This window comes from Hibiscus syriacus, unplaced genomic scaffold (assembly GCF_006381635.1).
Source record: "Hibiscus syriacus cultivar Baekdansim isolate YM2019G1 unplaced genomic scaffold, ASM638163v2 tig00002840_pilon, whole genome shotgun sequence".
NCBI lineage: Eukaryota > Viridiplantae > Streptophyta > Magnoliopsida > Malvales > Malvaceae > Hibiscus > Hibiscus syriacus.
Window position 1 is genome coordinate 11,097,779 of NW_024061947.1, and position 17,385 is coordinate 11,115,163.

At 37.0% G+C, this 17,385-nt stretch overlaps 1 pseudogene; it reads left to right on the top strand.

Annotated features, from left to right (window-relative positions):
• The first annotated feature begins 9,603 nt into the window (after positions 1-9,603).
• On the top strand, positions 9,604-17,321 carry LOC120157957 (annotated as a pseudogene).
• The last annotated feature ends 64 nt before the right edge of the window (positions 17,322-17,385 follow it).

The following is a 17,385-nucleotide window of genomic DNA, read 5'->3' on the forward strand; positions in this document are numbered from 1 at the left end:
TATCTGAGTCCAAGGGCAAATTTACGACATCGATCTCTCTCCGTAGGTACCATACTGAATCCATACTTCAGCAACTTCAGGAACTCGATCTCATATTCAGAAACAGTCATGTCTCCCTGAACCAGGTCTTGAAACTGTTGTCGTCTCTGAGCTAAGTAGCGCTCTCCCAGAAAACGGCTCCGAAAGCGATCCTTAAAGAAATTCCAGGTCAAACGATCGGTAGGAACACTACTGGTCACTTACTCCCACCAAGTGTAGGCATTGCCATCTAACATCGCCACATCACCCTGATATCTCTTAGTTGAGTCCAAACCCAACTGATCCATGCGTCTCTCTGTATCCTGGAGCCAATCCTCAGCTTCAGTAGGAGCTCCACCTATCTGTCCCCCAAAAGTTCTAACTCCATTGGCAATCAAAGTCTGCGAAATAGGAACCTCAGATACAACACCAGTAGCTCTGACTGCTCCCTGTATTAACTGCAGAAATTGTCTACCAAAATTCTCATCCAAAGCAACTCCGGTAGACTCTGACTCAATATCGGTCGCTCCTATTATCGGTGTAGTCATACCAATACCAGCGGCAGGAGGCAGATCCGTTGGGGTCGTAGGAGCATGATCACCTATCGGAGGTGGGGGATCTACCCATATCTCATCGATCGGATCTGCGAATCTAGCCACTCGACCTCGTCCACGGCTAGTTCGACGACTACGTCTAGCACTCATTTTGATGGATCTCAAGTTTACTACAGAAGATAAAACTTAGGGTTAGATAAGCACTTGGAGTCTCATACATAGTTAAAATCTTAATAACTTTGTGGCATGGCCTTAGTAACTCGTTTTGTAAAATATTTCAACACCGTATTTTCAATGTGGACTTATATACAGTCCGAGGGTTAAAAACCAAAAGCTCTGATACCAATAAATGTAACCCCCTAGACCCGGCCTATGCGTTTCGACTAAGTCTAGTGGATCACATTATAATTATTAAAGACATTTTTCGCAACCGTTATTCCATCAATATAAAATCACATTATAAATAACATGAAATTATAAACAATTTATACTATCAAAATCCAACTCGTAAATATAGTACAAATAAATAATAATTTAATTTAAAACATGTCTTCAAATTCAAAATCACAATAAACCGAGCAGTATTAGCAAAAGTGTTATCATTATAAAATCTGATATTTTAAAATAAGGTCCATGTCACCAAAATAAAGTCAACTTGCCAGATAAAAACATTACAATCTGATTTATTTCAAGAGATATGTTGATCCTCCAAGTGCTCGAACCAAGGTATCTACCCAACAGTATCTGAAAGGGGGAAAACATTTCAAAAGGTGAGCTAGGCTCAGTGTGTCCCAACATTTCCATAAAATCACAATAGGTACAAATCATAGTCTAGTAATCTCACAAATTCGTAAAAGAGTTTAACTTTTTGAAAATCATAGTTTAAACCCTTTTCTGGTACACCATCAGTAGTTCCCAAAATTATTTTCCATATAGCTTACTTTATGCACATAGCAAAAAGAAAGCCGACTTAAGGATAGGCTCTGAAGCTTGTATCCTTAAGCCCAAATCAATAAGTCCATATAGCTTACCCTAAGCACACAGCAAAGGAAAGCCGACCTAATGAAACATCTTGGGGCCCTCAAGAGTCACATTAGGCCCAGTTAGCTTGATCAGAGCTATTCCATCGTAATTCAATTCCAAAAATTCAATTGCACCGTGACATAATTTCCATAAATCCAAAAACATGGTAATCATATACCATTTCAAAACAAAAATTAGATAGCAGCCATATTCCATAAATTGTCACATTAAATTGGTGCATCCATAAAACAATAACCAATGAATTCGGTGTACCACATATTAAAACCAATAAAACAGTTCAATAATAAGTAGGGAACACACCTCGACAATAGATTCAAATAACAAATCTACTGATTGCTGGTTTCACCACGCTCTGCTACAGTTTTCGAACGGGTGAATACTGGCACACGTGGTTTAACTGATCTAGAAGAGCTGGGTCGAGCTGTCGAACGATTCGGAGAGTCTCTTGTACCTTCAAACAATAATATTTATCAGTCTCAAATCCTATTTAATTGTTCAAAGCTAAACTTCTTAAGTATATACGCATTTTTCGGGTTTGACTATCAATTTGAGGTATTTCGAGTCTGAATTTGGCCAAACGGATTGCTGAATCGGAATCAGGGCGTCGAAAAACATAAAGTATGACTTTTCGAAAATTCAAATTCTTGGTCAAAGTCAAAGTCAACCACTTTGACCGTAGATTTGGAGACCTTCGGATTCGAATTTGACAAAACGGACCACGGAAACGGATTCGGCACGTCGAAAACTATCAGGATAGGTATACTCGGAAAAGATTAACGGTCGTTTAATGCTCGGTCAAAGCCATTTTAAATTTTGGTCAAAGAAAGTCAACGGTCAACGATCAACGGTCGGGTCGGGTCAACGGTCGGGTCAGGTCGGGTCAACGGTCGGGTCGGGTCAGACCGGTCAAACCGGTTCGAACCGGTTGAAACCGGTCAAACCGGTCAGAACCGGTTGAAAACCGGTTAAACCGGTTTCCAGCAGCCACTCGCCCTGCGGCGGTGCGTGTGGCGCGTGAGGCGTCCTCCGGGGCCCTAAAAATCCCAGAAAAATTTCTAAAAATTATTTTGAGCGATTTCAAGATACTTACAACGATCGGTTCAAATTTTTGAACGGCGGAGAGCTCGATTTCAAATCGGCCGAATCTTTGACTGCACCACCTCCTCACGCGCCGCCGTCTACGGCGGACAAGGTTGACACCGGTGAACTCGGAACGGCACAAGGAACACGATGGTGCGGGAGGTGTCGTAAACGGAGCAACGATCAGCGGTGAATTTAAGATTTCCTCGGCGATAGAGCTAACAAAACCGTCGCTACTTTGATTGGAAATTCCCGACGTTTGGCCGCGTTTCGCTTCAATTAATTTGAAGGGTTTGTTCCTCGCTCGATGATGAACACAACGGTGGTTTTAAAATGATGATAGGAATTTGGACGGCGTCGGAATCGGAGTTGGAAACTGCGTATGGGAAAGGAAAATTGGGAGCATTTTGGTTCTGAAAATCAAAACCAAATGTACGCTTATAATCAAAGCTGCCGACAGTTTTAGGGTAAATTCAAGGCTTGGTCCTTGGATTTCCTTCACTTCTAAAATGGCCTATAAACTCTCATAAATTTTGATTTAGTCACCAACAATTTACCAATTTTCACAATTAACCTCCAATTTCAATTAAATATTATTTTGTAAATATTCGGGTTGTTATATTTTTTGTATACGGTAAAAGTAAACGAGTTCATTGGATCAAAGTAATAGTTGAATAACGACATTCAACCACAAATTAGCAACAAGTTATTGCTCTATTTTGAAAATTGGATCGGATCGGCCGGTTCAACCGGGAACCGTTGCTTAGTCCGGTTCAATCTAAACCGGTTGAACCGCTATTAGTGAACCGGCCAGAACCGTTGAACCGTTCGAACCTGACTGACTAAAAATCGGAAAAAATCAGAAAAAACCGGGTTTTTTGTTTTTAAAAAAAATAAACCAAACAACGTCGTTTGTTAAACGAGCCAAGTCGAACTCGAGTATTGCTGAGCTCGACTCGAACTTGAAAACTTTAAAAGTAAGCTCAACTCAACTCAAACTCACAAGCTAAAAATTATCAAGTTCAACTCAAACTCGAAATATAATATTGAAACTTGAACTCAAAAAGACTTGAACTCAAAAAAAAAAATTAGAAACTCGATTGAAGCCTAAAATTCGAGCTTGATTGAAGTGAAAGAATAGTTCACTCAATGCTCACCAAAAGACTCAATGATTTTGAATGCCAAATTATCTCTATTATTTATAGAAGTTAGTTGTGATGTGCTTCTATGTTTCTTAGCAATGTGAGATTGTTTTGTTCTCATATTTTTACTCTTAGACTTTTGGGATGCTCTTCTATGTTTCTTAGCTATGTGGGAATGTTTTTTTTAAAAAAAATTAAACCAAACAATATAATTTTGTTATGATTTTTTTAACCCCAATTTTTTTTAATTATAGTTATATAATTATATTTATTATTTAATATATTTTACCTTAAATATTATATTGTAGTTAATTTGAATCATTTTGTTTCACTTGATTTTATGGTTTTTAACTTATATATGTTATGACTTGCTTTGAATATGACTTGTGATATAAAAAATTATTTTTATTTAATTTTTTTAAATAATTATGACGTCGTCCGGTTCTTTCGACCGATCAGACCGATTCGACTGGTTGAACCAGTAAATCGATAGCATGATCGGTTCGCTAACCGGCCCGGTTCTGAAAACCATGAGTTATTGTTAAGCTATTATTGCATTAGAAAAGTAAGATAAAAGTATTTTAACATTTATTGAAGAAGAACAAAGACTAAAATATGAAAATTTTAAATATGGATGATTAAATTTATTAAATTATTTTGAACTAGAACCAAATTGATAGATTGTATAAGTATTGATGACTCAAATTATTATTATATCAAGTCGTACCATTATTCTTATATAATATTTAACGGGCCGATGATTTGTTTGTAACAATATTTTAACTGAATGACATATTTATAATTTTTAAAGAAAAAGTGAATTGTTTATTATCAACCTCATAGCTAAGTGACCTGAAGTGTAATTATCTAATTTGTGACGGATCGAGTTAGTTTTGATCTTCTTAATCAATTGTAGGGATCAACATGAGAACCGAACCAGACAGTTCATTTTTTCCAAAGCTGTTGAAGCTCGGAATAAATCTGTTTTCGGGTTCATAGGCTCCAAAAAACGGAATATGATGGCATGTATTCGGGGTATTCAAAAGGTGGTTCACTGCCAAAATTTTACTTTCCTCTCTGAGTTGGAGGCCTCTTTAATTTCTGAGAATGAATCCATTCTTGATCAGGAGGAGCTCCTTTTGCGTCAACGTTCTCGAGCTGACTGGATCACCTTTGGGGACCGCAATACAGCTTATTTTCGTCGCAGAGCCAAGGCCAGAAAGCGACGGAATCGTATCTTGGCCCTTAAAATTAATGGTGAATGGTCTGATGATAGTGATGCTCTCTAAGCGGCTGGAGTCGAGCATTTCCGAGAGCTATTTTCCCTTCATGAGCCTTTGCGGGATAGTTATCCCATCTTTGGCAACTCTCCTTCCATTCCGCAGTCTTCCTGGGCAGCTCTTGATGTGGTTCCCTCGCCTGAAGAGATTCGGGCTGCTTTGAATGAAATGTCGCCCTTGAAGGCCCCGGGACATGATGGACTCCATGCGGAGTTTTTTCAAAAACAATGGTCGATTGTTGGCGACTATATCTGCTCCAGTATCTAGGATATCTTCAGGGGTGGGAATCTTGATCCAGACTTATACAGAACTGTTATCGTCTTTATTCCCAAAACCGAGAACCTGGAATCGTTGACGGATTTTCGTCCTAAGTCTTTGCACCGTGATCTACAAGTTGCTTACTAAAATAATTGTACGCCGTATGAAGCTTATCATGCCATCTATCATCTCTCCAAACCAGACGAGTTTCATTTCTGACCGAAATATCACCGAGAACATCATTCTTAATCAAGAGGTCATCCACTCCATGAGACATTCTAAGGGTCACAAAGGCTGGATGGCAATCAAAGTTGATCTCAAAAAAGCCTTTGACAGGTTACGGTGAGATTTTATTCACGATACTCTGATCTAAGCTGGCTTTCCGCCAAATCTGATTCGTATTATTATGCACTGCACCACATCTTCGTCCTTTCAATTGCAATGGAATGAGGCCCTCACAGCTCTCTTTCACCCTGAGCGAGGCAAATTTTGGCCATTACTCTGGCCATCGAGTAAATAAAAGGAAGACCACTGTCTATTTCTCGCCGAACACTAGTGCATCACTGAAGGAAACTATCCGTGATTGTCTTGGTTTCCAACGGGTGGCAGAACTGGGCAAGTATTTGAGTATTCTTGTGCGACATGGCAGAAGTCGACGCAGTGACTATGAGTTTATCCTTGAGAAAATGAGAGGCTTGCTTGAGGGTTGGGCGACAAGTTCTCTTTCAACTGCTGGACGAGTCACTTTAGCCAAATCGGTGTTCGCCTCTATTCCAATCTACTTCATGCAAACTTCTATGCTTCTGATGGCGATCTGCCACGAAATTGAAAAGCTGATTCGTTACTTTATTTGGGGTTCCACATATGCGCACTCTACTTGCTCTTTGATCAACTGGGAAGTCATTTGTCAACCCATCTTGCCCTCTTTGCGATCTGGAGGAGACTATTCTCCACATTATCCGTGATTGCAATGAGACTCGAAACCTTCGGCGTCGTATCCTAGATCCCACCCGCCGACGCTCTTTCTTTACTCTTGATTTGCAACCATGGATTCTAGCTAACATTTGCTCCAGTGACTCTCGTACTGGCTGGGAATGCCCTTGGCATTTTCTTTTTGTTTCACTTGTCTGGCTCCTATGTAAACGCATGAACGAGCTAATCTTCAATCAAGGTTGCAAATCGGTGGAAGACACTTTTTTTGCTGCTCTAGCTTGGGCACGCCACTTTGCATGTTCAGAAATACCACGGTTTAGGCCTTCCCAGGACACACCTCAGGTCATCCAGTGGGACAAACCGCCTTTGGGTTGGGTTGCCATCAATACTGATGGTGCTGTTACGAGGGACAATCAACATAGCACTGCTGGAGGCATCTTCCGTGACAGCTCGGGCAGATGGATCCTTGGATATATTAAAACTACGGGATGTTGCTCCCCACTTCAGACTGCCTTGAAGCTGTGCAGCTTGTTTCTCAATCTAATGCAGGTACAGACAGCTCCCTTTCTTTGGTTTGTGCCATCTATAATCTTTGTCAATGACAATGGGAAGTTCAATTTGAATGGGTCCCACGTGAAGCCAACATGACTGCGAATACGCTTGTAAAATTCGGCTGTGATCGTGACCAGGGTATCACCCTCTCCAACGATGCTCTAGAGTCTATCTTCGCTATCCTCCATAGGGACTTTCATACCCCCCCGTATTGAAATCATAATGTATCTTTGACACTCTTTACAATTCAAATAATAATAATAATAATAATAATAATAATAAAAATAAAAATATCAACAATAAATTGGTTTAATGGAAATAAGGTATTAAATTTCTTAAATAAAATTAAAAGTTGGAATCTTAAAGTTACGAATAAAACAAATTGAATTAGGAGATCATCTTATAATAAACTTTATAATATTTGATTTGATTTAATCGATCAATAAATTAAATATAAATAAATAAATAAAAATAATTACAAAAAAATAGTAACTTACATGGAAAAAAATAAAAATGTATTTTTTTTAAATTAGTGATGATAATTAAAGGAATTTTTTAATCACCTATTGATAAGGTAAAGGGCCAACCATTTATGCCAAGGTGGAACTAGAAAGAAATAGCATAGGAACACGTCCCTTTGGGTGTGCCAAGGTATATGTCAAGTTACATCAACCAATAAACAACTATTACAAGTGTATGGTGAATAATTAACTATTATCAAGTATTAATTTTATTATTAAATTTAGGGTAAACTACATTTCTGTTCACTAAACGTTTAAGTCATTTTCACTTTGATCATCAAACTTTTAAATTTTGTATTATAATCATTAAAATTTTAGTTTGCTTTCATCATATTCAACGTCGTTAAGAAATACTGATGTGATGTATAAATTTTTTTAGAAGGCCCTAAGGTTTCAAATTTGTAGCTACCATCAGGAGTAAATTTTTGGCGAACGGAGCGATCGTTGATTAATCTCAACAGTGGAAAGAATCCGTTTGATCACAATATTAACCTAATTAGTTTCTAGTTGATCCGACTATTGGCCATGAAAAATCATAAAGATAAGAAGAAGAATAGTAGTTTGTTGATCTTTTTGGCTAGAGAAACCATCAAATGATGACAAAGATAACAACGAAAAAAAGACATAGCATTCCTATCATTGAGATTAATTGATAATTTCTCTATTAATTGAAAATTTTATGTCAATATCTTTTTAACGAGAGATAATGTAGACGATCGTATTGAAATAGAATTAAAAGTTTAGATATAGTGATATAAATTTTAAAATTTTGGTGACTAAAATGAAAGTATCCTAAAAATTCAGTGACTGCTTTATCATTATACCACGTAGGTCATGGGAGGTGTTATTGGTCCTCACTTTTTAAAGTCTAATAACTCTTTAGGACCTTATAAGTTTAAACATTAATCAATTGAACTCTTATTTTTCAATTTTATTATTTAAGTATCCATTATCCTCCTAATATCAGATTCTGGTTCTGGCACCGTCCCGGAAGATATGTTATTGCCCAAAAAGAGATAAAAAAGCGAAGGCATAAATACTGTATATGCATGCATATGGTATTTTATAAAACATTTTCCTTCTTTCCGTTTTAACCGTTCATGTAAAAGCCAAATATGTTTTCCTTTAATAATTTATTCTCAAGCAGCTTCATTCAAAAAGTAAGGAACCGACTTTTATTTTCAATCTAATTCCTTTCTAAAAAAGTTTCATGCTTTATTTTGTTATTAGGTGGCGTTTGGTTCGGTGGAATGTTTATGAGAGAATTGAAATCTGTGAAGAAATTATAATCTGAATCTGAAACCTGTTTAGTTGGTAGGAAATTGAATTAGAATCTAATTTCATATTCCGTTTGGTTCGCAAACATGTCAGATGAATTTAATTTCAGCAATATAAAATGACAGAATAATCCTTCTTGTTTTTTTTGCTTAATTTTAGTTTGTTTTATAACTTACATGTAACAATATATTATAAAAATTTAAAAATATTAAAATTTCATTTCATTTATTGATTATTCATTTCAATAAATTATAAAAATCATACTAATAAACATCATAAGTTAAAATCATCCTAATTAAGGATGATCATTGGTCGGGTTGGGTCGAGTTTTTGGTCCACCCGACCCGACCCGAGAACAAGGGAACCTCCACCCGAGACCCGACCTGAAATAATAAAAAAAATATTTTTATTCGATAAAAATAATGACTTAATTGAAAAAAATTATATATAGAGATGTATTATTGTAATTATTCTTAAATATATAAGGTAAAATTATATATTTTTTTCGGGTCGGGTCGGGTCGGGTATTTTTCACCCTAAACCCGAATCCGGCCCGAATATCACACTTAAAAAAACCCGACCCAAACTTGATCCGAATATCACACTTAAAAAAACCCGACCCAAACCCGAATATCAAACTTTAAAAAACCCAACCCGAACCCGAAATTTAAAAAAAAAATCCGAACCAATCCTGATTTTTTTTAAAAAAAATTGACCTGAATACCAAAAGATTAATGAGTGTAGTATAATCAAATTTCACATTTCCTCTTTCAAAGAATTTCAATTTCATCATATTATAGATTGAATTTACTTTAACTCCCTTGATGAAATTATATTCCAATTTTTATCAAAAATTTAAACCAAACATGAGAAAATAATAAAATTGAATTTCATTTTCTCTAATTACATGATTCCGACCAACCAAACGATACCTTAGTTTGAGCTTAAATTTTCGAACTTGAACTATAAAGAGAGCAACATCAAGAACCGAGTCACACAGGAGAGCTTTTGTTTTTAGTGAAAGTTTTAGTTCCTCGTTACCAAAGTTTTGTTCTTTACCGTCTTTTTTGTTATCGGTGTGAAAGGAAATTGAACTCGAAAGACAAAATGAGCAATGCTCATCAAGAAGCTATCAAGCAATTTCTGTCTTTGATGGAAAATGGTAACATTAAAGGAAAAAAATCGATTCTTTTTTATATTTTCTTCTTTGGGTTTCTTTTCTGTCGATCTGCAAATTGCTAACTTTTTTTTCTTTCCTGGTGAATTTGACTAACAATTGATGAGCAGATGAAGGCGACATTTCAGGTTAGCTTATTATGATTATTATTGTTTTAATTTTTGTAATTGGGTGCTGAGATAAGGAGCTGAATAATAGCTAGAATTAGACTTTTCCTTTTTAGTACCATTTTGGCAAGTTTCTTTTGATTACTAGAACTTCTGCTGTGGAACCGATCCAACTGCTTGGCTGCATGCAAGTTCATATGTGTTGAATCTGATCTATCTCTCGATTGATTTATATCAATTATGAAACCTTTTGGTTTAGTGAAGTTGATTTGACTCAGTTTGGAACTTTGTTTCTCAGTATTTTGCTAGTTTCTGGGGATAATTAAATAGTTGAGCAACTTGGCAAATAGTTGCAAAGAGCTTAGTTATTTCTTCCTGCTAGCGTGACCTTTCTGATTAGTTTCTGAAACAAGTTGCTATTGCGTTAGGGATCATTCGACGTTTAGGTGGTACAATTGAAATGTAAGATCATCTTAAATTATTTGTAGAATAGTTTTTTTCCTGGTTACATATAAATATATTTAAATCGAAGAATAGATGAAGATATTAGTAGCCAAAATAAAGTATCTAAGGATATTAACCGTACAAGCTGGATATGTCGAAGTTTTAGTATTGATATAAAGTATCTAGAGCTAATTAGTGTATAGATAAATGAAATACTTAAAACGATTTTCTTTTCGTCTGCCTCAAATTTTAGTGACATTTGAGGTGTTATGAAGGAATTAAATCTTTAACTATACGAGTCTTCGTTTAGTTAAATGACTTGCATGTGCTGCTTTGTTTACTGCAGTGTACCTACCTATCATTATTCACTTGAGTGGATAGGACGGATGAATATGGCGTTATATATATATGAAGGTCTATACTATGACCCGCTTAAGTTTTATTTAATGTTGATTTTATTGGTCTGTAGAACATGCACCATGGGTATCCAACTGAAACTTTAGTGCGGTTTCTCAAAGAGAGAGATTGGAATGTTCAGAAAGCCCATAAAATGGTGAGATTCACCCATTGAACTTAAGCTATAACAAAACGTTGTGCATCAATATACCGACTTCTTTTTGTTTATTATATTCTAAATTGTTTCCTGTTCCAGTTAATTGATTGCTTACAATGGAGACTACAGAATGAGATTGACAACATATTAGCAGTGAGTTTTCTCGTTAAACCCTAATTGATTCCTAGTGTATTTATAACATTGTAAAACAATGTGCTTTTCTATATACTTATAGAGATCATGCTGACTTGTGGCAATTGATGATTCCTGAGAACTCTCATTTTACTTTTTCTTTATGTAGAAACCAATTATTCCGACTGATATATATAGAGCAGTGCGATATTCTCATCTTGTAGGATTGTCGGGCTACTCAAAAGAGGTATTTACTTTTTTTATTAAGATATATATGTTCATATTAACATTTATTTGTTTTCATGTGACAATATGTAGAATATGCTGCTATTAGGGTCTCTTTTTGGGAGAAAAACTTTTGTTTCATTCAAAAGTTGTTCCATGGTGACTAATTATTGAATAATCGGGTAAAGAAAACAGAAAGAACACAAGAATTTTAACGAGGTTCAACAATGTGCTTACGTTCTCGGTGTCTTAGTCTGCGTTAGAATTTTTATTCAATTAAATGTCTTATAGGTTTAGGTTACATCTCATTTTATAATAAATAAATCCTGCTACATATTTATAAAAATAATCTTATACCATACCGAGGGGCCGCAGCTCCCGCACCCCTAACCCACATAATCGTAACCCTCACTACGAGACTTTCTCGGTATATTTATGAGCCATATCTAACAAATCTCCACCTTGACGAATATCCTGCCCCTTAGAAAACATTCAATGTGGGTTGGGTTACCTTACTTCTTTAACAACTCGAAACACTCAACAAGTCCAAGCAATGCATGAACTTGTCTGTCGTAACTGGCTTGGTAAACATATTAGCAACATTCTCATCAGTATGTACCTTCTGTAACAAAATCTCTCCAGATGTAACAAACTCTCTAATCTTGTGAAACCTTACATCAATATGCTTAGTTCTAGCACGATATACCTGATTCTTAGCCAAGTGAATAGTACTTTGATTGTCACAAAGTAATTGAATTCCACCTTACTGAACACCCAACTCCTTCACTAAACCAGTAAGCCATAAAGCTTCTTTTGCAGCTTCAGCCGCTGTCATGTATTCAGCTTCAGTTGTAGATAATGCCACAACAAATTGAACAGTAGACTTCCAACAAATAGGCCCTCCATCAAGAGTAAAGACATACCCTGTCGTAGATCTTCTATTATCCAAGTCACTCACATAGTCTGAATCCACATATCCTACAACCAAAGGATTATCCCGCTGACTATCAAAAATAATTTCATGTCCCACAGTACCCTTTAAGTACCTAAAGATCCACTTGACTGCTTCCCAATGTTGCTTACCAGGTTTAGAGATGTACTTACAAACTTGACTAACAACATGAGCTAAATCAGGACAAGTACATACCATTGCATACATCTAACAACCAACATCATTACAATATGGAACCTTTGCCATATCTTCAGCTTCCTTATCTGTCTTAGGGCACTATTCTGATAAGAATTTAAAGTGATTCGCCAATGGAGTGCTCACTGGTTTTGCGTTGCTCAACGCAAACCTTTCTAGCATTCTCTCAACATAACCCCGTTGAGATAGCCACAGTTTCCTTGAGTCTCTGTCTATGCAAATTTTCATTTCAAGAATTTTCTTTGCAGCACCTAAATCTTTCATATTAAATTCCTGACTCAATAAAGTTTTCAAACCGATAACACCATCCATGTTCTTCGCAGCAATTAACATATCATCAACATGCAGTAAAAAAAAATAAAAGAACCATCATCAAGGCTCTTAACATAGACACAACAATCATACTCATCGCTTGTAGCCAATCTTGATCATATAGGAGTCAAACCGTTTGTGCCATTGTCTCGGAGATTGTTTCAACCCGTACAAAGATTTCTTCAATCTGCAAACTAAATGCTCGTTTCCAGGTTGAGTGAAACCTTCAGGCTGCTGCATGTAGATCTTCTCCTCTAAATCACCATGCAAAAAAAATAGTTTTAACATCCATCTGCTCTAAATGCAAATCCCAACTAGCCACCAATGCAAGTACTGCTTTGATTGAAGTGTGCCTGACCAAGGAGAAAAAATTTCATCATAATCAACTCCTTTTTGTTGTGAAAAACCCTTTGCTACCAAACGAGCCTTGAACTTCTTTTTTTCTGTTACTGCTGGTTTCTTCTTAAACACCCATTTGCAACCAATAGGCTTCTTACCCTCAAGAAGGCAAACTAACTCCCATGTACGATTGTGATTCAAAGACTCCATGCTCCTTACAGAAGTTTAGAAACCGTGAATCTGTGTACTCCGTACCATTGTCAGACCGCAAACACTTGATTTTTCGTCCTGTTTGGTTTTCTACCTCAGCTTTCCACAACTTGAACTTCTCTAAAAGTCAGACTTATGTTTCAAAAAATATACCCAAACTTTCCGTGAAAAATCGTCAGTAAAAGTAACATAATACCTAGATCCACCCAAAGACGATGTCGTGGATGGCCCCCATACATCAGAATGCACACAATCAAGAATCCCTTCAGTTGTGTGCTTCCCAGTCTTGAAACGAACTTTAGTCTGTTTACCAAGAACACAATACTTGCAAAAATCGAGCTTACAACTTTTAACACCATGCAACAGATTTCTTTTATGTAATTCAGCCATACCACGTTCACTAAGATGAGCAAGATGCATATGCCACAGTTTAATAGTATCATCACAGGACTCAACAGAATGAACTCCACCTACAACGGTACTCCCTAACAATCTGTAAATATTCCCTGCAGTCATCTTTCCTTTCATCACAGTCAAAGCTCCTTTAACAATCCGAATGCTTTCCCTATCCTCATTAGCCTTAGGGATAAAACCATTCTTGTGCAAAGTTCCCAAAGAAATCAAATTCTTCTTCAAATCTGGGATATGCCGAACACCACACAACGTCCGAACAAAACCATCATACATCTTAATTCTGACATCACCAATACCAACAATATTGCAACATCGATCATCACTCAAATAAACAAAACCAGAATTAACTGACCTGTATGTCGAAAACCATTCCCTATTTACCGTGATATGATAAGAACATCCAGAATCAAGAATCCAGACATCTGTCAGTCGAGTCGTTGAAATAGAGAGCATACCACCCTCACTGCAATCAGAATTGTCATCCTCGACCACATTCACAAACTTGGATGAGTCATCACGCTTCTCATCAGTCTGTTTTTTCAACTTCAGACAGTCTCGCTTCATATGTCCCGCCTCCTTGCACTTGTAACAGTGAATTGTCTTTTTATCCCTAGATTTGAATTTGAAATTCCGCTTCCCAGACCCTGCCTTCTCTGGCTTCCATCCACGGTCTCGATTACCCTTGACATATAAGCTATCAGCTTGAGAGTTGTCCCTGCATTCTGCTTTCGCTGATTGTGAGCCAACAAGGCTGCAGTGATCTCCTCAACTTTGATACTCTCTTTCCCATATGTAAGAGTAGTCACCATGTGTTCGTAAGAGGGAGGCAACGAACACAACAGAATCATCTCTTTGTCTTCATCCTCAATTTTCACATCAAGCCGAGCCAAATCAGAAACGATTTGATTGAAGACATTCACGTGTTATGCCAAATCATGATCGTCCTGCATCTTCAGCCCATACAACTGCTGCTTTAGATACAGTTTAGTCATTAAGGAATTGGACATAAATTGACTTTCCAACTTCTTCCAAATTTCATCTGGAGACGACAGATGCATGACGTGATACATGACCTCGTCCGCCAATCATAATCGTATGGTTCATGCCGCTTGCTACTGTAATTCTTCCCAATCTTCCTCCTCCATCGACGCCGGCTTTGTAGGTCGCAAAGCCTTCAGGATCTCTTGCTGCGCCAACAGATCCTTCACCCCTTGTTTGCCATAATCTGAAGTTATCCTGACCATCGAATTTCGAAACTTCGAATTTGGCTCCTGACATCTGATACCAATTGTTGAATAATCGAGTAAAGAAAACAGAAAGAAAACAAGAATTTTAACGAGATTCAGCAATGTGCTTACGTCCTCGGTGTCTTAGGCGGCGCTAGAAATTTTATTCAATTCAATATCTCATAGGTTTAGGTTACATCTCCTTTTATAATAAATAAACCCTGGTACATATTTACAAAAATAACCCTGTACCATACCGCGGGGCCGCAGACCCCACACCCCCAACCCACATAATCATAATCCCCACTACAAGACTTTCTCGGTATATTTATGAGCCATACCTAACACTAATTGACACATCCCTTTCCTACTAACATTTACAGGGTCTTCCTGTCATTGCTATTGATGTTGGGCTTAGCACATATGATAGGGCATCTGTAAGGAGATCGTAACTCGTTCTAATTCTATTCCTAAATTTGGCATTGCATCCTTTGAATCGGGCTTGATGGTTGAAACTAACTCACACGAAGATATATTTTTGTGGTTCATATTAACAATATGTTTTTTCTGCAAAAAAAAAAAAAAAACTTGTTTTCAGTATAATTTATTAGGAAAAAGTAAGTTGTTTTTTATGTTTAAATGAACAAATTCAAGAGATTAATTGAGGGCATGAAATACTTTGAAGTTTTCTTCATATTCTTCCGGAGATTGACCATAACTGCATTTTCCCCCCTCTTCCATTATGCCCTTGTCCTTCTCGCGGAGGTGTTTTATTAATAATGCTAGCTGACTTGGATACTTAATATGCTAGAAAGGTAAACAAATTAGTAGTTGTGGTTGAGTGGAAGGCATCTTTTAGCATAAGTTGCATGTACTTTAGCTTGCACCGTATGGAGTTATTTCTATGACACTTTAATCTGTGATTCTGTGTTCTAGGTGAATTACTATGTACAGTCGCACATTCAGATGAACGAATAACGAGATCGTGTACTATTGGAGAGTATGGCTTTGCCAATCTGATGCTTTTTACTCACATAATTGCTTGCTAACTTATTATGTATTCGACAATGTTGCGATTGTTATAGCCTACAGCCTCAGAAAAGTACGGACGACATATCAGTACATGTCTGAAGGTTTTGGATATGACTGGCTTGAGGCTTTCAGTATTGAATCAAATAAAGGTACACTTTAGTATCATATAACCTGCTCATTACCGAGCTAACTCTCTTTGTAACGTTGATCACTCTCCTGCGCTATTTGTTCATGCAGTTACTTACCACTATATCAACAATCGATGACCTGAATTATCCTGAGAAGACAGACATATTATATTGTCAATGCACCGTATATATTTTCGGTGTGTTGGAAGGTTTTTATGCTTCTTAATTCCACTTCTCTTGCTATTTTTACAAAAAGAAAGCCTAATGCTCATCTGCAAGTATTAACAGGCCGTGAAACCTCTCTTGCAAGAACGGACGAAGAGGAAAATTCAGGTGCTTCAAGGTTCTGGAAAGGAAGAATTGCTGAAAGTAAGAATACCCTTCCATCCATGTTTATTGAAACTCTTGAAAGTTTGCATTCAACTATATTTAGATTATTAATCCATATGGATAATGCAAAGATTGAGGCGTTCATCATTTCGGTTCTCATGTAATCTTTATTTGTGTGTGTGTATATATATATATAGATGCATCGTATTGAATGAAGTTTGCTTGCTTTGGCATGATTTGTTTTTTTGCTTTATCCAGCTTTCTTCGGAATATTTCCGACTTTTGACATGTTCTTCCCAACTATGCAGATAATGGATTATTCACCCCTCCCACATTTTTGTAGAAAAGAAGGTTCTGGATCCACACGTCGCAGCAACAATGGAAAGGTAGATAATTGTTCTCGTTGGATCACGCCTACCATCAACAGCTTTACAGTTACTTGAAGCAACAAGCTTACGTAAAGAGACAGGTTCACTGGTCAGAGAGGGGTCAGTTCATGTCGAATTCCCCGAGCCGGATCCAGACGACACCAAAATTGCACTGACAATCGAATCCGAGTTGCACAAGCTTGCAGATCATAACTGGTTTGTGCAGCTCCTTAAACGGTCTTAAAGTAAACGGTTATTAGATTTTACATTGTACCCCAACTATGTAACTGTTGCCGACATGTTGCAAAGACACCGAACTCATCTTGTATTTCAACCATCAAATGTTATAGCAGAGCCCTCTTGCATCAGCTCGATTCAGATTTGGGGGGCAAACTAATTTAGTGTGACCTGTGGCATGCCACCTTGTTGTGGATAATAGTGCATACCTTTTCTTTATTTACTAGATTCTGTATGAAACAAGATCCACCCAGTTCTACTAAATGCACCTTTCTTGAATGATTTTCGTAAGATAGATTGATGGTTGATATTATTGATTCATTGGAAATTTGGAGCTTTACATC